Genomic DNA, 26,887 nt, shown 5'->3' on the forward strand with positions numbered 1-26,887 from the left:
TTAAGATTTTGAAGACAGGCAATTTGACTCCAGAGCCTGTCATTTTTTTTTTTAAACTTCAAATCTTTGCTTATTTTTTTTTAATTTGAAGGATAATTGCTTTACAGAATTTTGTTGTTTTCTGCCAAGTATCAACATGAATCAGCCATAGGTATACGTATGCTCCCTCCCTCTAGAACCTCCCTCCCTATCCCACCCCACTGTTAACAGAACCCCCAGAGTCTGTTATTTTTACTGCTATGTGCTACTACTAAACACAATATATTGTCTTTGATAATTTGGAAAACACTTTAGAATTCTGCAGGATCTAAAGTACGTAACTAAAAACTACAATTATTAATGCATTAGAAATGTATGCAAATGCACTCAAAATTAACAAAAGGCTAGACATCAAAAGATACCTTAAAAATTTCAAAATAAAAAACTCTCCCACAAAAAATACAAATTGGTGAAACAACATATAAAGCTCATGTCAATTAAGTATTTTCATGCACAGTTTGGCATAGTTGTTTTTCCCCTAAACACGGTACCACTACCATATCTGCTAATTTACGAAGTCAATTAAATATAAGCACTATAATACAGAGGAACAAGTTAAACACCTTTTAAATGAATCACTATATGAAAAGCTTATTAACCTTATGGACCCCAAAACAACATTATATTGCATCGATTCTAAGACACATATTCCTCCACATTTTCCCCCCTTGGTACAGAAAGTGACAGCGTTATCTTATAAACTCTGGTACTCCAGGATTAAGGGAATATGGTAACAGTTTCACTGCATTTACAGTGTATCAAGCACTATTTCACTTGCTTTATACATTATTTACTAATTTAGTCCTAACAATTCAGTGAAGTAGGTACTATTACTATTCCTATTTTATAAGAGAAAACTCTTGAAACAGATTAAATAAATTGCAGGAACTAATATGAGTGAAAAGTGAGGATTCCAACTTCAGCATGAAGTCTAGATCCAGAGATGCAGCTCTTAAATATTATACAGGAAAGATACATCAGTATACAATCTGTCCCTTTCTCTGAGACCTGCTAACTCCTTGTGTGTTTTTTTTTTCTTCTCTGAAGCTGCAACTGCTTTTAACTAGAACACTTTTTGTAAACAAAACCTACTCCTTCTTTGGTTGTATAAGAATAGAGAATAAAATTAAAAGTAGAGCTACTTGGTTGCCAGTGAATAAGCAGCATAAATGGGACAATTAGTCAGCATTCATTCTTCAATTCCCTGCTCAGCTGCTTCTCACCCCTTCTCTTGTAAACCCTTGGGATATAGAACCTCAAAATACTTTCAGTTCTGATAAAAGATGTTTAAGCCGTGAATTGGCACATATGTGATATGGAATAATTCTTCCCTAAAAACAGAGAAGCAAAGGTTCCCACTACATAGACAATTTCAAATTCATGCCTAAAGAAATTATGCACAATGAAAACTTTAATGAAGAAATGTTAAACAATTTTCTACAATTACCTTTAGTAATAATTTCTTATGTAAATCTAAGTCATTCTTCTTTGGTAAACAAGGAGAACCTCAAATACCACTAAATAAGGTACAAGTCAAGAACACATTGTTTAAATAATTCCATAATCACACTTTGTTTTGCACTGAAACACCACTGAGGGCTTAACCTCTATATTGTATGATTAGTTTGTATTTTACACACACTATCACTCATGATAGCCCCTTGAGATATAGGTATTATCATATCCATTTTATAATGAAAAAGTGTTAAAAAGAGATATCCTACTATGATATATAAACCATATGGTAAAGGACTTTTAATTATAAAAATATGTCTAGCAGGTATATCTGATTTAGTGTCTTTATGAGATAAAAATGTTGAATCTTTTGTATATAAATATATACAAATGTTATATCTTTTGTATATAAATAATGTTGTATGTCAATTATGGGCTTCCCTGATGGCTCAGACAAGAAAGAATCCACCTGGAATGTGGGAGACCTGGGTTTGATCCCTGGGTTGGGAAGATCTTCTGGAGGAAGGCATGGCAAGCCACTCCAGTATTCTTGCCTGCAGAATCCCCATGGACAGAGGAGCCTGATGGGTTACAGTCCATGGAGTCGTAAAGAGTAGGACACGACTGAGTGACTAAGCACAGCATACCATCAGTTATACCTCAACAAAAAACTACATTACTGTGCAATTTGTATTTATGTAAGATGAATTAAGTCCTTTTGGAAAAAGTTATTTAAAGTCATAATATGACATAATGTCTTTAAAAAGCTTCACAATGAAATTTGCTTAAAGGTGTCTGCATGACATGAAATATTTAAGCTGATTTAAGGCAGACTGGACTGTGTTTTTTTCACAACAGTATTTTTTTTTACTTAAACCTTTAGGTACTGTACCTGAGTTTTATCAATAAATAGAAGACTGGAAAACTTTGTAAAATGTACCACACATATCCCTAACTTCTTAAAATGTAATGAGTACAATTTAAACATTTTTAATGACTAGTGTCATCACCGTGGGCATCAGTAATTATACTATGTGGCAAGGCAGCTGAAGGTGTAGATACATATGAGCATGCACATGAAGAAATAAAACTTAAGAGCTATGGAAATCTATGGAAGTTTGGAAACTTTGTTAAAGAAGTCCATGATGATTAAATTAACTTTTATTATCTTTGTCTTAGGCTTCCCAGGTGGCTTGGTGGTAAAAAAAAAAAAAAAAAAAAAAAATCTGCCTGCCAGTGCAGGAGATGCAAGAGACACAAGTTCGATCCCTTGATCAGGAAGATCCCCTGGAGAAGGAAATGGTAACTCACTGCAGTATTCTTGCCTGGAAATTCCACAACAGAGGAGTCTGGTAGGCTACAGTCCATGGGGTCACAAAGAGTCAGACATGCCTGAGCATGAACACATACGTCTCTCTGTCTTAAAAAACCACAATAGCCGTTTGACTTTTGTTCTCCACCTAAAGTCACTGTATCTAGACTCGTGCTCTTTTCTAAAGACAAAATGTTATCCTTTTTAATATCTAGGTAGCTATCTGACTCCTCTATCCTCAAACTAGCAAAACTATTCTATGACTGATGGTTTTTTGTTTTTACTATTTTATATTGCTGCCTTTTCTTAAGGAGTTTTCCTACCCTTGAAGATTACAAAAACAATCTATTTCTTCATTAATTTCCTTCTGTTCTATTGTACCTGCTGTTATTGTAGCAGAATAGTGCTTCCATGCCTGCTTCCAAAGTCCACCACTCCCTTTTCTGACTTTTCCCCTTCTTGTCTATCTAGTCCCTTATTATTTCTTGACTTCCATGTATATAAGACCAAAAATTCAGTGTGACATGAGGCCAGGAAAGGGTAAGAGATTGGATAGACAAGAAAGAAAAAAAGTAGACCATGGCTCCTAAACATTTCTATAACCTAGCATTGAGCACAGTTTCATAGTAAGGACCAAATACTGTGTGGAACTGAACTACACAGTATGAGCAAATCATCAACAAAAAAATGAGATGTACTTGAAACCAGAGCCACTATATTCTCTCATTTACTGGAAATTTTAAAAATTTCCTTTTAATTTTCTTTAAACCTTGATCGTTGTGAAAATTGTGAACAGAAGGAAAAAAGAGCATGAGAATGTAACTGAAGGTACAGTCCTTTAAAAAGACATAAAAAAATGGGCTTTCATAGAGAGAGAAGTACAATAACTGAGAATAATTATTTATGATAGTTCTAAGGGAATTTAAATGAGAAGAAATGAAAACATGATCAAATTTTTCAGAAAGACAGAAAAAAATGTTGCATGGTGAGAAAAACCACAAACAAAAGTATAATTTGGAAAATAAAACTATATGAATTATATAAATGATGAAATACTCTTTCAGGGTTATTGTAAAATAAAAGACTAAGAATGCCATTACTAAGGCATAACAAAGGTATGCCTTGTATACTAAGGTATAATAAAACACCTTAGCAAAATCTTCAAAACAATTAAAAGAATTTAAGCAGCCACTTAAGGTTACTTAGAGATATGGTATATAACATCTACAATTTCTAAGAAAGTATCATATCTACTTTGATGGCTGTTACCATAGCTATTTTACATTATCACAAGCTGCAAATTCCAAGTCTAATTCACTGTCACCAATATAACATTTACTGTTAAAAACTAGCTATATGCATAGTGCTACAGACATGTACTTTCCAGTCTGGCCCAATGGTTACAACCAAGTACCAAGGGAAAGTGATTTAACTTTTTTGTGCTTTGGTGTTGTGTTTCTAAAAAAAGATTCTCCTTATTAAGTTTTGGGCAGACTCAATAATATATACATAGTGTAGTGAACATGGCCTTGCAAATAGTAAATGCCTAATAAAAGTTATTACCATTTATATGCTATACTGTTTCCCTCATCACTTATTGTCTCATGCGTGCTCAGTCGCATCCAACTCTTCGCAACCCCATGAACTGTAGCCCACCAGGCTCCTCTCTGTCCATGGACTTTTCCAGGCAAGAATACTATAGCAGGCTGTCATTTCCTACTCCAGGGGATCTCCCTGACCTAGGGATCAAACCCACGTCTCTTGCATTTCCTGCACTGGCAGGTGGATTCTTTACCACTGTGCCACCTGGGAAGCCCACCTATTATCTTAGGTAATAAGGAAATTAATCCCATAATACAACCAAGGCTATGGCAGAAAAAATCATAATACTGAAAAGAAAATAAGAAGTGCTGAGAAACAGGACTTCTTTCTTCTTTCTTACTTGCTATTTCTTACTGACACTGGCAATTTTGTCATTCACAAAAATTATGAGAAAACAGAAGTCGTCATAATATGAGAAGTATGACTTAGTATGTTAGAGCAAAGCAAAACGAATAAATATATACTTTAAAAATCTTCCCAAAGAGACCAATCTTAGAAAAATATTTTCTTTCTCTTTTCCCTTTCCCAAAAGAAGAACCTGGGGATATATTTGCAAAAGCACTTAGAAGTACCTCTCTAACAGGATGAGCTCAATAAATATCTGTAAATTGGAAAAAAAAATCAATCCATTTCATTACCTATAAAAGCACTCGCTTTCAATTCATTTTTCCTCAATGAACTTCTTCACAAAAAGATGCCACGTTACAATCCCCAAACCAATACATTATGGTCTATATATTTTTGGTTTGAATTTTAGAATATTATTTAGATATAAAATACGTTACAACCGATTTTGAAAATAATTTATGAAGACTGCTTTCAGAAAAATTTAAGTATAGTTTCTCTCATTTGTCCTATCCCTAGACATTTACATGTCTTACTTAATTTATATCGTTTGGTAGTGGTCAGAGTAACCCAATTTGGAGAACTGTTAATAAGATCACTTCAGTTTTGTTTGGCTAATCTATACCTGCTTCATTTCCACTCTTCTGTTTCATTTACTTTTCATTTTCTCAAATATATTAAATCTGAGGTAGTTATCTCAAAATGGAAAACATCTCATAACATTTTGAGGGTTTTTTCCCACGCTCAAGATGAACTAGTTGTGCTTTTAATAGTTTTCCATTTGGTAATCAATAAAGTTTTCTGTACCTCTATATCATTATGGAGTAAAGCATAACAAATATTATGTTTATTGCTGCCTGTATCTGAAACACCCAAAGTGTTTTAATATTCAAATAGCTATGAAAAGAAGAGAAGAGAAAAGCAAAGGAGAAAAGGAAAGATATAAGCACCTGAATGCAGAGTTCCAAAGAATAGCAAGAAGAGATAAGAAAGCCTTCCTCAGCGATCAATGCAAAGAAATAGAGGAAAACAACAGAATGGGAAAGACTAGAGATCTCTTCAAGAAAATTAGAGATACCAAGGGAACATTTCATGAAAAGACGGCCTCGATAAAGGACAGAAATTGTATGGACCTAACAGAAGCAGAAGATATTAAGAAGAAGTGGCAAGAATACACAGAAGAACTGTACAAAAAAGATCTTCACGACCAAGACAATCACGATGGTGTGATCACTCACGTAGAGCCGGATATCCTGGAATGTGAAGTCAAGTGGGCTTTAGAAGCATCACTACGAACAAAGCTAGTGGAGGTGATGCAATTCCAAATGAGCTACTTAAAATTCTGAAAGATGATGCTGTGAAAGTGCTGCACTCAATATGCCAGCAAATTTGGAAAACTCAGCAGTGGCCACAGGACTGGAAAGGGTCAGTTTTCATTCCAATCCCAAAGAAAGGCAAGGCCAAAGAATGCTCACACTACTGCACAATTGTACTCATCTCACACGCTAGTAAAGTAATGCTCAAAATTCTCCAAGCCAGGCTTCAGCAATACATGAACCGTGAACTTCCTGATGTTCAAGCTGGTTTTAGAAAAGGCAGAGGAACCAGAGATCAAATTGCCAACATCCACTGGATCATGGAAAAAGCAAGAGAGTTCCAGAAAAAAACATCTATTTCTGCTTCATTGACACTGCCAAAGCCTTTGACTATGTGGATCACAATAAACTGTGGAAAATTCTGAAAGAGATGGGAATACCAGACCACCTGACTGGTCTCTTGAGAAATCTATATGCAGGTCAGGAAGCAACAGTTAGAACTGGACATGGAACAACAGACTGGTTCCAAATTGGAAAAGGAGTACGTCAAGGCTGTATATTGTCACCCTGCTTATTTAACTTATATGCAGAGTACATCACGAGAAATGCTGGGCTGGAAGAAGCACAATCTGGAATCAAGATTTCCAGGAGAAATATCAATCACCTCAGATATGCAGATGACACCACCCTTATGGCAGAAAGTGAAGAGGAACTAACAAGCCTCTTGATGAAAGTGAAAGAGGAGAGTGAAAAAGCTGGCTTAAAGCTCAACATTCAGAAAACTAAGATCATGGCATCTGGTCCCATCACTTCATGGCAAATAGATGGGGAAACAGTGGAAACAGTGTCAGACTTTATTTTTTTGAGCTTCAAAATCACTGCAGATGGTGACTGCAGCCATGAAATTTCCTTGGAAGGAAAGTTATGACCAACCTAGATAGCATATTCAAAAGCAGAGATATTACTTTGCCAAAAAATGTCCATCTAGTCAGGGCTATGGTTTTTCCAGTGATCATGTATGGATGTGAGAGTTGGACTGTGAAGAAAGCTGAGCGCCGAAGAACTGACACTTCTGAACTGTGGTGTTGGAGAAGACTCTTGAGAGTCCCTTGGACTGCAAGGAGATCCAACCAGTCCATTCTAAAGAGATCAGTCCTGGGTGTTCTTTGGAAGGAATGATGCTAAAGCTGAAACTCCAGTACTTTGGCCACCTCATGCGAAGAGTTGACTCATTGGAAAAGACTCTGATGCTGAGAGGGATTGGGGGCAGGAGGAGAAGGGGACAACAGAGGATGAGATGGCTGGATGGCATCACCATTCAATGGACGTGAGTTTGAGTGAACTCCGGGAGTTGGTAATGGACAGGGGGGCCTGGCGTGCTGTGATTCATGGGGTCGCAAAGTATCAGACACGACTGAGTGACTGAATTGAACTGAACTGAATACATCTCAACTCAAAATACTGATCAGATGGCTAAAGGAGAAGTTAAGGAAAAATTGCAGTAAAGAAGGAACTGCTGGGATTTGAAAACAATAGGAAGATAATATCAAGGTAACAGGAAAGATTTAGGGAAAACAGAAACAGTACTGTTGTTTTAGAAAATCACCTTGGCACTTGCTACCTGTTTTTGACCCTATTGCTATTTAGTATTTACAATGTAGTAACTGTTATTACATCTTCTTTCTCAAAAGTCCTTGTAGGCAATAATTCAGGATTCCATTTCTTTATATCTACTATTATTAATCAACAAAATAAGTATTATTTACAGCAAGTATTGGTAGATGAAGAATCTGAACCCACATGGAGGCAGTTCTATACAGTGCAGAGTACAGACTCCAGAGTCAAAACCAGTCTTCTGCAACTACCAGCTACATGGTTTTGGTCAGGTCACCTCACTTCTGAAACAGTTATCCCTCCTGAAAACAGAAATATTCTGATTAAATGTTTATGTGCATGGAATTTTCCAGGCAAGAATACTGGAGTAGGTAGCCATTCCCTTCTTCAGGGGATCTTCCCTAACCAAGGATCAAACCCAGGACTCTTGTTTTGCAGGCACATTCTTTACCATCTGAGTCACCAGAGAAGCTCTGATTAAATGGGGAGCAGCAAATGTGCCTTAGCCTAATTATATCATGCATTTGTGGGCAGGTTATTAAATCGTATTTCTTAACAACAAACCAGACAATTAATGTATTAACAAAAGCAGATAACTGGGTAAGAGTGATGTATCTGAATGTTAAAAAACACTTCCAATGTAATTTTTTAAAATATCATGTTCCCTGTCATCTTATTTGCCTTCTTTGATTTACCTAGAAGGTTCTATTTATCAAGGAAACAGATATTTTCTGTTTATCAAGGAACTGAATAAGCCTCAGATCTAGACATACAAATTATTAAAAACTTCAAAGCAGCAAAACTGAAGATGTAAAAATTGCCCATTATTGACAAATATTAATAATTATCCCACCTAATTTCATCTGTAGTAAACTTAAGAGTATAGCCTAAAGCAATTTTCTAAGTGAAAAGAATTAATCTCAGATTGTTCTAACCTTAACTTTCTTCCTCAGTAAACTATTTCTTCATGTTGATCTTTCCTTATGATATCATAAATGAAACAAGCCTAGATAATTCTGAATTTGTGATTTAATATACACTTTAATAAGAATCCAATGTTTTTGCTACTTAATGACGACTCTATACCTTCAATTCCTGGTTCTTAAAAGAACTGACAGAAATCAATGTCAGAAAGAATAACAGAATGAAACCATTTTATCCTTCATTCAAATAAAGATATAAATTATTACATAATTTTAAAAAGTTGAATTAACAAAAGTAGTCCATCCTCAATCCCTGTGGCTACACCACTGAGATTCTATCACTGGCAAAACTGACATTGTCAAGATGAACCTCTCATTAAAACAGATTAAAAAACAAGAGCTATCAATTATGTATGCAATACATTTGTGTTATACATAACACATATATAATACATATGTGCATAGACTTAAAACCAACAGACAGAAGTTCCAAAGACATTCTGTTCCTAAAACAATGCATAAAGATAAACTACTCTATGTCTATCATCTCCTGAATCACCACTTTCAATTGTTCAGGAAGCACTATTATTATACAGTAATGTGCTAAAACAGAATCTTGTATAAGTTTTATATAATACTATGAGGATATTTCATCTTTTAAAGTATTCTAAACCAGTCTTTATTAAGTTCAATGTATTATAATTTATATTCTCCTTTGTTTAATTGTCCCAAATTCTATGAACTGTTTCTTTTCAAAGCTTATAAATATGTCGTATAAATTATTTTTGCTGGCTTAATCTGCTATACCCATATATGCAGAACTGGATGAGTTCCAAAGTTTGTTCTCTCTCTTCCTCTCTGTCAACCTACAGACTCAACTTACAGACTGTCTTTTGGGAGTACTCCTTTGTGTTACTACAATAAAAGAGATGATCTCTACACTCTGAGGGTACTGAACAAGAGGAGAATGCCTTCACACTCCTGGCTGAGATGAATTCTTAGATATCATACTATGCCCAAGTGGCTAGAACACAGAGGGCCCAGAAGAGAGTTCACTAAGGATATCTTATCACCGCAGGTGAACTGTGCAATAGGAGACTCCAGGAGAGCCCTTCACAGATTCAAAACATGTGCTCCATGAGAAAGCTACCCTTCGGACACCTGCCACAAAGAACAAGGCATCAATAGCCAGTCAGAATAAACCACAGAGGTAGCAAAATATCAACAGACTACTGCAATCATAAGCCTTGTGAAGTTAAAGTTTTGCCCATTTCTTTCCAACTAAACCTTAATCTAAATGTGCCAAAACCAGAAATGGGGGAGGGGAGTGGTATCTCAGAATCAATCTATGGCTTTACTGAAGTCTAAAGAGAGAAAGACGGAATGAGAAATAACAGACCTTACCAACTTCGAGTTCCTAGGGCTAAAGTCTGACTAGTACTAGGGCGGGAGAAGAAATTTAAGTCAGGCATGAGATTCAAATTTCATATTACACTAGCTTAGAGGTTTTTTTTTTTTTTTTTTAATGACCAAAGAAGATTGGGATGTTAGGAAATATTCCAGTTAAGCTATTCTACAACCCCAGTAGAATCTATAAACACCATGGCTGCAGATTAAACAGCTTATCATGCAGAAAAACAGCAAGAACATAAAGAGGAAGACTAATTCAAGATACAATTCATGGGTACAACAAACTGAGAATGGCAACAATTAGAGAAAGAAGAAGAGGAAAATAAAAACAAGAAGAAAATCAGTGATGATTATTTTTATTTTTTTTTTTAGTTTAGGTAAATTGAAAATCACTAGTACCAGTAACTGAAACAGAAAGCAAGAAGGTAGAGTTACAAATTACGAAAATAAACAGGTTGTGATATTGAGTTCTTCTTCCACTCACCTGTTCATAAATACAAATGTTATATATTGTAAACCTACCATGTAAAAGACCTTATTAGGGATACACTGTCATAGAGCTAGTAGCCTACAGTGTTGTACAAAAGTTGCAATTGGAATAAGCATGAGAAGTATGGAATGCTTCCTCAAGTACAAAAAAAGGTTATCATAACTAGATTTAGATAGTCAGAAAAGATTTCCTAAATCATGAAATATATAAGTTGAAACCTTAATGACAGATGGGAATGGTGAGAGGATGTATGTGTGTGTGTGTGTGTGTGTGTGTGTGTGCATGTGTGTGTGTGTGCATGAATGTGTATATGTATTCAGGAAAGTTTAATGTAGAAAGACAACCAAATATCTCTAGAAAGAGAACTAAATATCTCTAGAAAGAGAACAGGCCAAATTACATAAGTCACATAAAGAAACTTGTACTTTTAAGGCAAGATAATTTATATAAAGATTTTAATAAGGTTTAAATAATCAGATTTGTTTTGAAATACATGAAACATATCTATGATAAGATGCACACAAATAAAATTTCAAAACAGTTTTCAGTTATACATAAGGACTTAAGAATGATCTGAAAAAAGGTAATAACTCAGGGGAAACTACAGGGGCAAGAAAGAATTACTACTACATTTATGGAATGATTAAAGAAGAGAGAAAAATCAAAAAAATGCTTGAGAAAATACAGTTACACAGACAATAAGAGAGGATCTTATGATGTCAAGAATGTCAAAGGAAGGAAAGTACCAAAAGAAGAGAGTGGTTATCAACATGGAATGCTACAGTAAAGTAAAAAGGAAGTGATGACTATATGACTAAACAGTTAGTTCAGTGAGTAAAGGAGCTAAGAGGATATCATTCAACTTTAAGGGAGCTGGACAACTTCAAGAGTAGTAAAATGTGGAAAAATAGAAAATAAAGTGTACAGATTATCCTCTCAAGAAATGGGATGGTTATGGAAAGCAGAGAGAGGCAGAAACCATAAGGTTATTATCATTACCAAAGAAAGGATTCAGTCTTTTGTAATTTAAGATAAATAAGAATTTCTAAAGCAAGGAGAAACTACTGAAAAAATTAAAAGATTGGAAAAACAGATGATAAAACAAGAGTCTTAAAAAGGAAAAAAGGAACAAGATAAATGATAGCCTCAAAAGAGGAAGAGGAAATTCCCTCTCTAGAGATTTACGCAATGGCTCAGAGGGTAAAGCGTCTGTCTGCAATGCAGGAGACCAGGGTTCAATCCCTAGGTCGGGAAGATCCCCCCTGGAGAAGGAAATGGCAACCCACTCCAGTTCTATTGCCTGGAAAATCCCATGGATGGAGGAGCCTGGTAAGCTATATTCCATGGGGTCCCAAAGGGTTGGACACGACTGAGCGATTTCACTTTTCACTTTCAAAGTTGAAATTACAGAATAATCTGAAGTATGAAAGAAGTTGATAGAGGTCATTGAATAAGATCTAAGTAAACTAGGAAGCACATTCACTTAAGAAAGTATGAAGGTATTGGGGTGAGTTTCTAGGCTGACAATGACCAAAACAAAAGCTAAAAAAGTAGGCACAGGATAAAAAAGTAAATAGAGATAAACAAAAGGATAATAACAAAAAGAGCTGGTTCAATTGGAAATATATGTTAAACTGAGTAGCAAAATCAGCTGGCCCAATTTTAGTCTTTTATCTAGGGATGTTCAGCAAGCCCAGAGCAAAAGTATTAATACATAAAGTGGATGATAATAAAAGCAAGAGGCTGAACTATATCAGATCTTACATTTATATTTTAAATACTGACAGTTCAAGAAAACAAAGATAACACAGTTTTAAAGACTTTCAAACACAGAAACTGCTATCGTAAAATCGGAAAAAGTAAAACTCTAAAGATATGATTAATGTATAACAGAACAGACTGTCATTCATTCTTAATTTAAAATCATTTAATTCTATTTGTTTCAGCACGTATCCTTCTCTTTAACAGGGTCTCAATGTAAAAATTGGTACAGTGAACAGCTTTGGTTTCCAGCTTTGAACAGAGCTACATAAATTAGTAAATTGGTAGTCATTTAAACTAAAACCAAAAAATATTTTGAGAAAATACTTTAATAACTTCAAATTTTAAAACTACTCCAAACATAATGGCTTTTTATATTTAAAAATCTTAACTATATTGTCAAATCTGTTCTAGGTAAATTAATAATTCTCTAAAAGCTGTACATATCCACTATCATGTAGGAGTTTTGGTCACTGATATAGGTTTGAGTATGTAGTAACAGGAGATTTAGAAACTCCTTTAAACATGTATATAATCCAATTTTAAGATAAAAATCCAAATTACTTGACAGACTAAATGGCCCTACACAACCAAGCTTTCACCTAACTCTCCAGCTTTATACCTTATCATTAAGAAGAGCTTTGACCTTAAATATATTTGTATCCTCTGTACACAGTAAAATGCCAAGTATATAATCCGTCTTTAATAAATACTTGCTAATTACATACATGGGTAACTATGCATTTGCAAAACTGGAGATCCTTACCTTACTTAACACTAAACTTAAAGAAAAACATGAAAAATTACTCATCAAGAAACATGTTAAAATTCCAATTTGTGTTTCTTACTCACATATTACTTTTATTAAATATGACCATAGTCTAAATATGTTTTAACTGCTTATGTAGATAAATGTTAAAGCTATTTTATAAGAATGAAGATTAAAAGCATAATTTGAGCATACTGAAATCAAACCCGTTAACAACATTTTCAAAATAAAAACTTCAATACAAGAAACTTTAAAAATACACCAGATATGGGAAAAATACCTTCATTCAAAGGAATTTTTTTTCCCCAAAGGAATTTTTTTGTCATAATATTATATGTTAAAAAGACTATGGGCTCTGGAGTCAGATAAACCTGTATAAAATCTGTCCATCAGCCATGTGAAAATAGTACAATACAGATTTTTCCAAAATAATATGTATGAATGATATGGAAACCCAAATCTCACATAAATGAGCACTAACACAAAGGGATGATTTAAGGACCATATAAAATAAGCAGATCAGAGTGAAATACTTTAAGTCACAAATCTGAACCAGAAAATAAATTTAAATGTTAAACTTTAAAAAGAAACCAAATACAAACCCACATATTCTTATCCCTGTAATCCAGGAAACCACAACTACCACAATTTTCCCTTTTTAAACAACAGTGACTAAACACACTTCTTCTACTGTATCATTTCTATATTGAGACATATCGAGCTTTGTCTTACTCTCATAGATTATTTCCAGAGATTGTCTGCCAGTAAGACATACTAATAAAATGCATGACTAGAAAGGAAGTCAAATTGTTATTATGTAATTATTTGATTAAAAACATTATATTGGCTCTATAAAAACTCAATTATTTTATTCTGTTAAATAATACAATTTCTATTAATAACTGAGTATAGAATAAAAGGAAAATAGTAAAAATTAACTCCATCTAGGCAAGGCCATGGCTTTTCCAGTGGTCATGCATGTATGGATGTGAGAGTTGGACTATAAAGAAAGCTGAGCACCAAAGGAATGATGCTTTTGAACTGTGGTGTTGGAGAAGACTCTTGAGAGTCCTCTGGAATGCAAGGAGATCCAACCAGTCCATCCTAAGGGAAATCGGTCCTGGGTGTTCATTGGAAGGACTGATGTTAAAGCTGAAACTCCAGTATTTTGGCCACCTGATGTGAAGAGCTGTCTCATTTGAAAAGACCCTAATGCTGGGAAAAATTGAAGGCAGGAGGAGAAGGGGACGACAGAGGATGAGATGGTTAGATGGCATCACAGAGTTGATGGACATGAGTTTGGGTAAGCTCCGGGAGTTGGTGATGGGCAGGGAGGCGTGGCGTGCTGTGGTTCATGGCGTTGCAAAGAGTCGGATACGACTGAGTGACTGAACTGAACTGAATTGATTTAAAGAGAAATGAAATTCACTAACTAGAGTAAGTTTTCATGGACTATAAAATTGAGAAGATTCATAGTTGGTAAGTATAAAAGCATCTCAAAATATTTTATAGGAACGTATTTACCACTTGGATAATTTTGTTCTAGGTATGCAATTTCTTTAATGCATAGTCCTCGAAAAAGATGAAGTCTTGATTTAGCAAAATTTTCCAAATTGGTCCGTGTATATATAGTTATCATTTATGTGTACATACCACCTAATGTGATTTACATTTTAAGCTAATTGTGTCCTCAAGGATAAATGGATTTTATTTTGATATAACCCAATGAACCAATATTATTTAAAATTTTATTAACCTTACTGCTTTATATTTATTCTTTAAAAATCAATTCTTGCAGGTATAAAAATATTTATCCTACTCTAATGAATACACTGATATTCCTTAGGGTACAGACTGCTTGCTACAAGAATTCCCTATAATATATAATTAAACATGAATCTAGCTTTCCCAGTGGTTTACCTTTTGAAATTATAACTTGGGGGCTCAGCCTGGTCAGTGCAGTAACTAGGACAGAGTACTTTCTGCCATTTTCCAGAAAGAGTTTTAACATACTAAATTCATAGCCAACCACCTTTAGTTAATTCTTTTCTTGACTAAGCAGAGCAAAATGAACGGTTGCAACATTTACTTTTGCTTTCAATATTTGCTTTCAGCTTTCATTTAAGGTGCATATCTTAAACACAATCAGAATCATGACAAATTAGATGTAAAATCTGACTGAAAAGAGAGAAGGTAAGGATACCTTCAAGATTTCTGGCCTTACAAAACTGGAAGGATGAAGCTGTAATTAAAATGAAGACTGTGTGAGAAGTAGATTTTGAGACCAGAAACATCAGAATATTTAAAATCATATCTAATTCTAACATAATTATTAGACATACACGTCATATGAAGTGGGAAGGTGCATCATTAGTCTAGAGTCCAGATGAAAGGTCCAGATTGGATACAAACATTTGGTAGTCATCAAAGAACATATGCTTATTTGAAATCATGACACTGACTAAGATCACCAAGGCAGTAACAATGTAAAGAAAAAAGGAGAGAGTGGTCCGAGGACTGAGCTCAGAGAAATGAGAATAAACCAACAAAGGAAACTCAAGGCTGCAATCGCTAGGTAGACGTAAGCTGGATGAAGAAAGAAGTTTTTCAAAGAGGCAGTGATCACCATGTCAAATGCTACATACAGATTGTATATAAAGATAACTGAGAATTGACCACTGAATTATCATCATTAAAGTCACCAGTAACCCTGACAACAACAGTGTTTCTGGAAGGATGGGGTCAAAATCCTAATTAAAATAGTTTTTAAAGAAAAATGGGAGGAGAGAAACTGGAGACAGCACAACTATGGACAGGTAGTTTGAAGCATTTTACTGTTAATAGCCTGGTAACCGGAACAGGCAGTGTGATAAAGAGAATATGCCCTTTTTTTTTTTTAACACTGGAGAAATAACAGTATGTTTGTAGGTTGAGAAAAAAGAATAGACTAGGAGAGGGGAATTGATAACCCAAGAAAGAAGAAAGAATCTCTAAAAAACATCTTGAGTACCCCAGAAGGCATGGAATCTAGAATAAAAGTAAAGGATTGGCCTTTCCTAGGGGCAGGGACAGCTTATCAGAATAAGAGAAAATATAGACCATATAGGTACTGAAATAGTTAGGTTGCTAGATCTAATGGTGGAAGCTTGTGAAATTTTGTTCAGTTACTTTTTTCATCAGTGAAATAGGAGGGTAAAATCATCAATCCAGTATGAATGACAGGATATTCTGTAATTGATACTTAAATTCATCATATATTGTGGGGCCTCCTGCCTTAGTTATCAAAAAAAGCTAAAATGTTACCTGAAAGAAAAAAGTTGGGGTTATTTTCAGCCTTCACAGCCTATTCCAAATTGCTCTATTTCTCAAAACCATACCCTAATATAAACAGAGATAACACTTAGTGATCTCTACCCTAGGCAAATATACGTTCCTCTTTTGTAAACTGTCAACTTTCAATATTACTCTCATTTCAATTCGACGACTTCATCGTCACTGTACACATTCTAAGTAACTAAAATAAACATACTGCTCTAAAGATTTGGCCCATAATATTCAATAATTCTGGAATTAAAATTACCTTTTGCAAAAAGTTTCTCATTTCATTTTTTACTATAGCATTTAGTATTTTTATATTTTCAAAAGTGTAACATTCTAAATACAAAACTGAATTTACTCAATACCATAACAAACATTCACTAATATTTTATATTTTCTATAAAGTAATCCCCAAATCAATGATTTTAATTACATTTATTGTCCTCAAAGGAGCATTCACACAAAGCAAAATCATATATACTATTGTTTTTGTTATCATAGTATTAGATAAACCTAAAATATTTAATATGTATATATTTAAGATGTAAAGATACTGAATATAGCATTAAGCTTATATACTAGTTATAATACAATATAGGCAAATAATAAAAAAGAATTTTACCATAATGTCAATGAAGAATTTTTGTGATGACTCACGGAAAATATGAATACTTGTTAAGAAATGTAAAGAAATAAATCGTGACCCCTAAAAGACACTCTTCATAACACTACATCAGTAAATTTTGCTAGATCTTTCATGGAAGTTGCATGAACTAAAATTCTTAAGGTCTTCACAGAAGCAACTGAAAATTTAAGCTAAAAAACAAGCCTTATGAATCATCATGTATTTTATTAAATATCTAGTTTTATCCTTCTATACACTATGACTTTTTTCTGACTAATGGGAAAAGAATTTTCAGAAATCTTAGTATCCTGAAAAAGATCATGAAAGCGAGTATTAAATATCCTACATGCCACTTGATTTATTCCTATTGAAGCTCTGATCAATATTTTTAATGTATAATGAAGAAAGAGGGACTAACCAATTACGTTAATTTTTAAGAGTCTTAATACAAATAAGCCCACATGCTGCAGATGAGATTTAATCTAGTTAAATATTATAAAATCATGCCCCTAGTTTTTATCCCAACTATATGGGTTAAAAACAAACAAACAAAGCTCTGCATATATTCAGGGGTATGAAAGAACATATTTTTAGGCTATGGAAGCAAAAATATCCACATAGGTGAGACTGGAAGGCCACCGTAGAACCTTCATAAGTCCATTAACCAAAAGAGGCGATTTGTTGAAAACTCACTTCAAATTATAACAACAAATATCATTTGTAATTATCTACTAAAAAGATGAACCTATATAAAAAGGCATTTGTAAAGTCTGAAAGAATACATATCAAATTATTTATATTAATTATCCTAAAAGATGAGGAAAGGCTAACTAGCTTTCTTTGTAATACTTGCATTTTTATAACAATTAGTTATTAAGAGAAAAAAAGAATTTAAAAAAATCCTTAGAGCAAGGTTTCCTTTTTACTACCCCATTAATACAATTTATTTTACATTAGAGTCTCTGCTTTAAATATAGTATTATTAAATGTAACAAACATGAGAAGGAGATGAAAAAAGATAAGTCATAAAATGCTTATTATATGTCAGGTATTATGTAAAATGGTTTTATATTTTTCCCTTTGTGATATCTACACTAATATCTTATATCTGTGCAAGAGGAACTAATCACACACAGATGAGAAAATCAGAGGTCCAAGAAGATTAAAAGATTTGACCAAAATCATACTAGTTAAGTGGCAGAGCTTGGATTCAAACTCTGCTCTGTCTGACATCACATGTTTTCTAGGAGTCTTGTATTCCGTCTTATATCTCCAGAAAACATTAAAAAGTACTGATATGGCTTGACAATTCCTTAATAAACTCTACTGTAAAATATCAAAGCATATTATCTTCATAAAAACTTTGGTTATAGTAAGCACTATCAAAGGGATTTGACTAGATCTTACTAACCTTAAGACTACAGTTTAACAAATCTCTAGAGCAGTGGTTATATATGATCTAAATTCCGAAAGGCAAATCGTACAATGCTAAACAGAATAACCGAATGATTTCATGTCAATAACTTCATAGACAAGGCAAAAATTCAAACTCTTTTAATGTCTAACAGCAATATAAAGATGGGAAACATACAGACAACACCAAGAGTTCTATGTTTACAGAGGTCTGGTCAGAACAGAAAACGTGTTTTATGTCTCTATTTTGCTTAATTAGTACAGTTGTGCTTTCAATTGTAAAACTGAAATCTGAAGGATTTCCAGATGAATAGGGGGAATTACCATCCATAAAAAATATCTATTTCTCAGTGCTGGGTCAAATGGGGCAATTTGGTAAACCTTACCTAAATTCTGAATACTCTATTTTTGAACTCAAATTAATAAGCAGTCTGATGCGGAGTGTTATAGAATAACAGTAAATAAATAGGTTAATCATTTTTAACTTTCTATATGACATATTTTAACCTTCACTATCTTATTTTCCTCAACTATAAAACAGATATAGAAAATTCCTGGCTGTCTACACTAATATTTAAGTATAGTGATGTAACATCTAATTATGTCATGATTAGTAAACTACTTTTATGTACTACTGACTTATAATAAGTTTTAGTTATAGTTTTAGACTTTTAAAAACAGGAGTATGACTTTTCCCAGTAATGGTCACAGAGATAGCTTAAATATGTACATAAAAGAATTCAGAGCCTGGCTCTTTAAAAGATACTGAAATTACTAAATGTTATTTGAAACAATTCCTAAACATAAAATATCTTCAAAATTTTCCTCAAACAGAGTTGTATTTGTCCTGCATATTTTTAGTCAAAAAATGTACACAGTCCTTAATTATTCATTTATCCCTTTCCGTTACCTAAATTATCTCCCTCACATTACAGAGTTTCTACTTATTTTCAATGCAGTCTGTTGAAGCATTTGAAAAGTTTTCAGAAATTTTTTGATAAAAGCAGTATTTTAAAAAATTCAAAAATAATTGTTCCAGAAACTTGAAATATGATTTTACAGTTGAGTATTTTATCATAAAAGGGCAATGTATATTGAAGCTCACTTTAAATGGTTTTATAAATGGTATACAGACATAGAAGCTCCATGCTTTTTCTATTAATATCTATACATTTCCTAAAAACACCATTTTCAGTTCTTAATTATTTATTTTACTAAATCATTTTTGGCTATATCAAATATATTAGCATTATTATTTCTTAACAAAAATACAATATATGTAACTACTATTCACATTCATAGTCATCTGTCAAACTGTATTCTGCTTACTTGCAGATCTCATTAATTTTCACAAACTCCAGAGAATAAGTTAGTTACTAAGGGAGATCCCAAGTAGATCATTTTAGTGACAAACAGATTTTTTGCAAAGGCTGAAAACAAGAATTTACAAAGTAAAAGGTCTGTCAGCATTCTAAGCCCACCAGCAAAAGACTGTAAAATAAAAGTAGCAGTCTTCCACTGTAAAATTACTAATCTTAGTAATATAGTACATTAAACATGCCATTTGAGATATATGCCAACGTAAACTGCCACATATGGCATATCTAGCTTATTATCACAGTTTGTGTTTTCACATCTAGAGTCATTCTAGTTTTTAAACAAGATGTCAAATATACCAGTGTAGCTAAAAATATGATAAAGCTTTCAAAGGAACATACCTTTCTTTAAACAAAATAGGTACATACTTCAGAAGAAAGAATGTCAAACATTACTGTAATGAAATATGGCTGGAAATTTTCATTGAAAATATACATGTAAATGTAAAATAGAGGATCATCTTAAAGGCAGAATTCACGAGATGTTAAATTTAATGTCACAATTCACATACCCGAAGTTTCTTCACAAACTTTCTCAGAGAGAATTGTATTGGTTCTGCAATGTATGCAGTCATCTTACCTACATTATCTATCCCTTAAAGAACAAGTTATGTTACCATATCATGATATGTGTATCAATTTGAAGGCAATGAGACTCTGCTTATGCTTCCTTTTTATACTGAAATCAATCTTGAGTTACACAACTGGTATTATTGAATTATGAACAGCACTTAAATAAAGATTACACAGTGAATATTTTTGTTTCAAATTCCCATCTGGTGCTTAATGTCACTTCAGCTGTTCAATTTTTTAATGTTTCTCTACACAACTAGCCAATAATTCCACAAATAAGTATAAATGCTAGAGAAATTTTAATCCCATTTTCTAAATGTGAAACAGTGCCATATTTTTCACAATCACTTTTTAAACTCATCTGGAGTTGATAAATTATCAATTAAGACTGATTCTTATATGAAATAAACATATATTAATGATGGAGAATCCTGCTGAATCTCAATAATCAACTGAAATTCCAAACAAAATAATTACACAACAGAGAATCACCTAACAATGAATAAAGAGCTTCAATTTTTTTCATTGACATAACACACAGCAATGTCTACCACATACCAAAACTTCTGTGTTTGAACACTACCAAAAATTAAAATTCGCACATTAAAAATGCATATGTTGTACAAATCACTAATTTTCATCAAAATAAAAATAAATGTTCATATACCAAGAGAGCTAGAAACTAGGCCTACATATTCATATAATTTAAGGAAGGTGAAAATTTTTATCAGCTATATGATTCTAAATAGCTATTAATCAAAGGCAAACTAGTTTAAAAAAAAACAAACCGCTTGAGTCACTAACTTTAAATGCACCTGTGTAGACAACAGGTTACATAAATGTAAATGAATGTGAAAAACCAGTGTCTATCTCCAGAGCTTTCCTGAATATAGCAAAACATTCCTCACTGACATTTTTCAGTGGGACATTCAATGGGTCCCACACCTTTTTCCTCTACCCTCAGCATAGCTTCTGTGTTTTCTAAATTTCTTTTCTGTATCACTAGTTGTCTCACCCTTCCCTTACTCCTTTTAGTCTTCTCTTTAATTCTACTTATAAAGCTGAGGCAGACTCTCTAGTCTACTACCCTGCTTTCAGATAACTAAGGCAATCCTTCTGCCACCATGCAAATATCACTATTCAGATTTATAGAAATATTGTATTTTAATTATAGTACTCTGAAATTCATTTAAAAAACATAATAGATGTATTTTTTCTTTAAAATATTTCTTGCTAATGAATGTCCCCAAAATGAATATTCTTCAATCATCCTCTTCTCTTTTACATTTGTAATACATTTTCTCTTATCTGTACAATTAATGACAATATCTCCCTATTCCCACTCCTTCCCCACAGCAATATCTACTTTTTATCCCAGTAATATCAAATAACTTTTGGATCCCTGAATATACCAGGGGTATTTTTCATAATTTTGTCACTATGTATACAGTGTCTGCTTCAAGTGACCTTCCACTCCTGTCTACCAGGCAAATTAAAATTCAACCTTCAAAACTCTGTCAGCTCCTGTTTGAAGTCTTTTTTGAAGTATACCCTCTTCTCTCAAGATCTTGTCACTGACAGGGGCAGTTTCCACTTACAGACATAATTCTATCATTATACAATTATCAATTTTCATCATAACCAGATGTTTATCTTTATTGTTTATATCGCTCCTCTGCTTGAGAGTAAGATCTGCAGAGAATTGCGTATTTAGTCCCAACCCCAGAGGGAGCACGTAAATGTCCACCAGAAAGTTAAAATCTGGCCATAGAGGCACAAAATGCAGGGGAAGCAGTCAAATAAAGAAATACTTAAGAGTTATTTTAATCCATTACTCTTCATGAATTCTTAAAAAATAAACTGAATTTATAAATATGTGGGAAGATCCCCTGGAGGAAGGCATGGCAACCCACTCCAGTATTCTTGCCTGGAGAATCCCATGCACAGAGGAGCCTGGTAGGTTATAGTCCACAGGGTTGTAAAGAGTCACACACAACTGAAGCAACTTAGCACACACACACGCAATGGGCTAAGCATGAAACGAAATATATTTATTTATTAAATCTTCGAAGTTTCACTGGTTTACTGTAGTAAAAATGAAACAATCTATTATTATGAGATGAACACTAATACTTCATACCTCTCTAAATTCTGTTTAAGAAAGCATTTAAAAGATTTTGAAGAAAACCATATTTAATAACTTTCCTAAAATTTTAATTTCAAATAAAGTATACAAGTTAGTCAAACTCAAAACATATAAATTCCAATCTACTACAACAGTTGGTATGCTTTTCTCATGAGTAAAAAGAATTTTAGTGCAGCTTCTAGAAGTTGTAATATATTTATACCTTTACTTCTCCACTACGGGGGGAAAAGAGATATTAAAATATATTAAAAACAAAAATTTACTAATCCTATTTTTAATAATGTAATCTTAATTTAGTGGTTAGTAATCTTTGATTTTCAATGTATCTTAAGAAAAGTGATCAGTAGATTATTCCTTACCACATAGGTAGCCATGTGGCAAAGTATGATGTAATGTAACTCTGACATCTTATACACAGGTACTTTTTATTATTTTATTAATAAATAAATGTTAGTTAAGCTCATGTTTCTTAAGACAGTATTTTTAAATTAATCTTCATCTGGGAGATGGCTTTGAAGTACTGTAATATTGGCCTTCACTTTTCTTTACAGAAGACAACATGCTAACTAGAAAATGAAATTCTACTCTTCTTTCTTAAGTCCATATTTATCTTAACATGTCTATAGCCATTTCTTAACTGATTGATTTTTGAACTCATTACTTATCCAAAATCAGATTTTTCTCACAAACTCATTACTTATTCAAAATCAGATTTTTCTCACACATATACCCCTAAGAAACTAGAAATACAATAAACAACTAAAGATGAATTGCCTTCTACATCCACTGTATTGATACTATCCCATTAAACTAGAAATATAATGAAAAACTGAAGGTTGCTTCTACATCCAAAACACTCACAGATGAAGCCCAGACTGGTCATTCATTCAATCACACATTCACTCATTCATATTTAAAATGCACAGATGTTTAAAGCACTGGGTTACATGCTGAACATATAGCAAGCATGTAGGATGACAAATTTTTTCATATCAATGAAGCTTAATGCTAATAGTCTACTAAAGTAAGTAAAGACTATGACAAAACTTTTTGTTTTAATTTAAATCCATGAAGGAAAAATACCTTCAAAATCACATTAAGTAACTTCTGTAATTATGTTAGAAAGTAGTCCTTAAGCCTATAATGAAATGCAAAGAGCATCAGAATTCTAATTAACCAAGAAGTAGACCAATTTAATGAAATGGGTAGACAAAAAAGAAAATAATTATATTTTAAAATTAATAACTACTTTATTATATATCTTACTTTTACTTAGACTGCCTTAAAATTAGCCTCATGTTTATTTCTTAATCATAATACTCTGTCCTTTTAAAACCAATTGTTATGAATATCTAGCCAAATACGCAATACTGAAGGAAATTTTGTAAGTCAAAAATATGGAAAATATATATATACTTGAAAGCAGAATTTGACTTAGAAAGTCTACATTTTTCTTAGCAAAGCCAATACTCAGTTTAACCAAAAGTGAAGAAATTAAAAAGTTGAGATGAGGAACAAAGGAAGGGGGAAAATAAGAAGAAAAGAAGGAAAAGAAAAGACTTTGGAAATGAAGGAAAGTAACAAAAGTTGTAGAAATCAAATCACCCCAAATACTGTCACTTTCAAGCAATACAGTTTTGAAAATAGAGAAAATGACCAGTTTATATTCCAGGCAATATAATCTACCAGATCATTTGTTTTTTAATATATGGTAAAGAGGACCTGTCTTTGGCCTTAGAGTATACCAAATCAAAATCAACAATTACTGTAAAATAACTACTGTGCTTTCAACTTAGTATAAAAAAGTGGGGGTGGGGAGTGTATTTATTTTAAAACTAGGTGAGAAATGGTGACATATCCTCAGAGTCATATTCAAAAAGAGGAGAGAAAAAAAAGGGGGAAAGCAAAAAGAGAATAAACTACCTACTAAAACTGTACCACAAATTCAAAATCGTATTTAAAAGTTGAGGACAATTATTGGCCTATATCACTCTTTGTATCTTAGTTTTCTCAACTGTTAAATAAAGATTCTGGAAAAGATCACACTTAAGCACCATTTCGTTCATCTAGTTCCACAATCCCATAATTTTTCCAATTCCTTTAAATGAAAAAATAAAAAGCCTCTTCGATACTCCTAAGCCCCTTTAATATTCACTAAGTCACTGCCAGAGATGCCATATAATATTTAAAAAAAACCTAAGGAGACAGTAACACTTAAGAACAACAGTTTAGGATGATGTAAAACATACCCATAGTCCTTTACAAAGAAAAGATGCTTTGTAATAATTTTAATTCATAATGACCGAAGGATACCTGGACTCATAGGAAGTATCTATAAATACATATAATAATTAATAAGAGAAAAACTTCCAGACAGATTTCATAGTGAAGAATGAAACTAGACTTTTTTAAAATGTACTTTCCTGGCTTAAAAAATTAACTAGTCTTAGAAAAAATAACAACACAGGATTTATACAAAGAATAAAACTATGTGCGTAAGTGCACAGTCTCCAAGTATAGGCTTAATTGCACCCAACACTAACTCCTTCAAAAACAAGTATTTCAAAAATGAACATAACCAAAATTGAAAAGCTGCAGTTATTCAAAAACATTTAGCAACATAAACCAAAAATATATACCGAATTCTCTACTATTCTGTGTTAATAAAGTGTACTACCCCATTCCTTCTATTCTATCCTTCTAATTACTAAATCTTAAAGTCACTGCCCTATCTAAGTACTAGGACAGCAAATTATTAACAATTTAAATGAAGGCAACTTTCTTCAACAATGATTTCCAAAAATTCAATCAACATAGTATTATTTATTATATCTTAGAAAAAATGCAGGATTTGAAGTCTTATTTAATTAATAAGTTCATTACGTGAAAATTCATCCTACAAATGAATTATGGGGCCTTCAATGCATAACTGTTTTCAGAAATCGTTAAAAAAGAAAAGTTACTCTTCAAAGTTTCAAAAAGTATGCCAAGCATCACAGGAAAAGTAAGAAACACTATAGTCTGAAAATTAAACATTACTGAGTTCAGAATAAAGTCACTGATATTGAAAATATACTGAACATCAGTAAGACATAAAACAGGTCTTGAAATAAAAAAATATTAATTTTAAAAGTATCAATTACTAAATGAGTATAAGAATAATTTAAAAAAATGTTTTATTTTCCACACCAAATAATCTTACCTGAATCATTTTGCTGTTAAAAAACTCAAGATACTGATTTCATTTTTCATCTGGTCCTGTCAACGATGCTATGACAGGCCCTGCAGGAAGCAGCAAAAGATCAATGATGGAGTGTAGATATTACGTGTTTTCATGATCAAGTATGTCATGGAAAAGGATATCCATATCGTGGTTTGAAACTTAGCAATGTTGAAAATATCTCAAAAAGTTTGTTTATGTATATAATATTTTTTCTACTTTGTAGTCTTAAAATGTTTTTTCTTATTAAATATCTTCTTTATCAAAACATCTTACATGTGAAATTTTAAAGAATATATTGATGAGAATTAATAAAATAACATTCTACAATATAAAAAATAAAAAATCTTGATTAAAAAGTAAAATATGTTTAAAAGTGGAAGAATGATACTCTCCACTTCTAGAGATGATTATTTTAATCACCTTTCCCACAATTACTATAATTACTAATAAATTACCAATTATTCATAACCAAATTTAGATAAAATTTTAAACTCCTTTTTTCTTACAGACAGTAACTTCAGAATCAAATAGTTACTGGCCACTCTTGTAAAAATTCCTTCAAGATAAGTAAAGGGGTTCCAAAAATCTGCAAACTCCAAAACTTAATTACTCTTGAGTAACTGACAAGCTAAGAGTCAATGGATACCAAAAAATATAACTTAGTGAGACTAACAAAAAGTCAAAATAATGAAACTGCTTCACAAAGAATCCAAACGACATTTCAAAATTCTGAATTATTTTAAAATGGTATAGCACTTTGCCAGATTTAAGAACTGTTTTCTGTGCAAAGGCCAACTGATAAACAGGACTGTGATGAAACATCTAACTAATGTGAATACTATTAGAACATACAGGAAACTTCTGTATGTGTCATAGAAGCATACTGTCTATCTTTCAAATAGATCAAGAAATTGAAAACAAAAGAAATGAATGACAGACTTTTTAAAAGTTTTTATTATAATCAACTTTTAATTTACTTAGAATAAATTGTGGTCAAAAACCATTTCAACAGCACTCCTATGTTAAGCTAAAACATCCTAAAAACATTTTTTAACGTACTATTCCTGTCTTGTTTATTGGAACACATCAAAACACTCAGCAAAGTCTGTTTGTCAAAGTCCCTAACATGCTAAAAAGATACTACTTAATTTTACATAGGTTCTTTCTCTTATAAAAT

At 32.7% G+C, this 26,887-nt stretch overlaps 1 protein-coding gene across 7 annotated transcripts in view; it reads right to left on the minus strand.

The window, feature by feature from the left end:
* Positions 1-26,887, minus strand: part of NOVA1 (NOVA alternative splicing regulator 1) — a 173,603-nt gene that overhangs the window by 138,611 nt on the left and 8,105 nt on the right. For 2 of the 7 annotated variants that reach the window (XM_060401444.1, XM_060401443.1), the window contains exon 3: positions 25,690-25,769. The exons of the other annotated variants lie outside the window; for them this stretch is intronic. The gene's annotated coding sequence lies outside the window, so the exon portion shown is untranslated. The remainder of the gene's footprint in view (positions 1-25,689; positions 25,770-26,887) is intronic. 7 annotated transcript variants of the gene reach the window in all.

This window comes from Ovis aries, chromosome 18 (assembly GCF_016772045.2).
Source record: "Ovis aries strain OAR_USU_Benz2616 breed Rambouillet chromosome 18, ARS-UI_Ramb_v3.0, whole genome shotgun sequence".
Lineage (NCBI taxonomy): Eukaryota > Metazoa > Chordata > Mammalia > Artiodactyla > Bovidae > Ovis > Ovis aries.